Here is a 382-nt window from a genome sequence, read left to right on the forward strand (position 1 = left end):
GTAAATCCTCTAACCCCCACTCCTGATGTCTGGCCTGTACCCCAGTTCTTGTATACATACGTAAGTAAATCTTTAAAAAATATATGTTGTCAGCCAGTTTTGTTAATTCCTATTTAAATATCAAGATATGGGATTTTATAGTTTTGTCCTACATCCAGGCAGCGATTTATTACAAAAAAAAAAAAACCCAAAACTGATTTCTGTTATTGCTGTAAAACTATATGGAGCTAACAATAGGGTTGAGAACTCTGCAGGGTAAAGTTAAAAAGACACACTTACTGTGTTCTTTCTTTCTCTCTTTCGTAGAGACCAGAGGTGCAGGGGTGGTGAGAGTCTCCACCAGACACGGAGTGGGGAGCAGAACAGGCAGTTTGATGAAGTG

The sequence above is a fragment of the Condylura cristata genome, unplaced genomic scaffold (genome assembly GCF_000260355.1).
Source record: "Condylura cristata isolate star-nosed mole 26May11 unplaced genomic scaffold, ConCri1.0 scaffold00021, whole genome shotgun sequence".
NCBI classification, from domain to species: domain Eukaryota; kingdom Metazoa; phylum Chordata; class Mammalia; order Eulipotyphla; family Talpidae; genus Condylura; species Condylura cristata.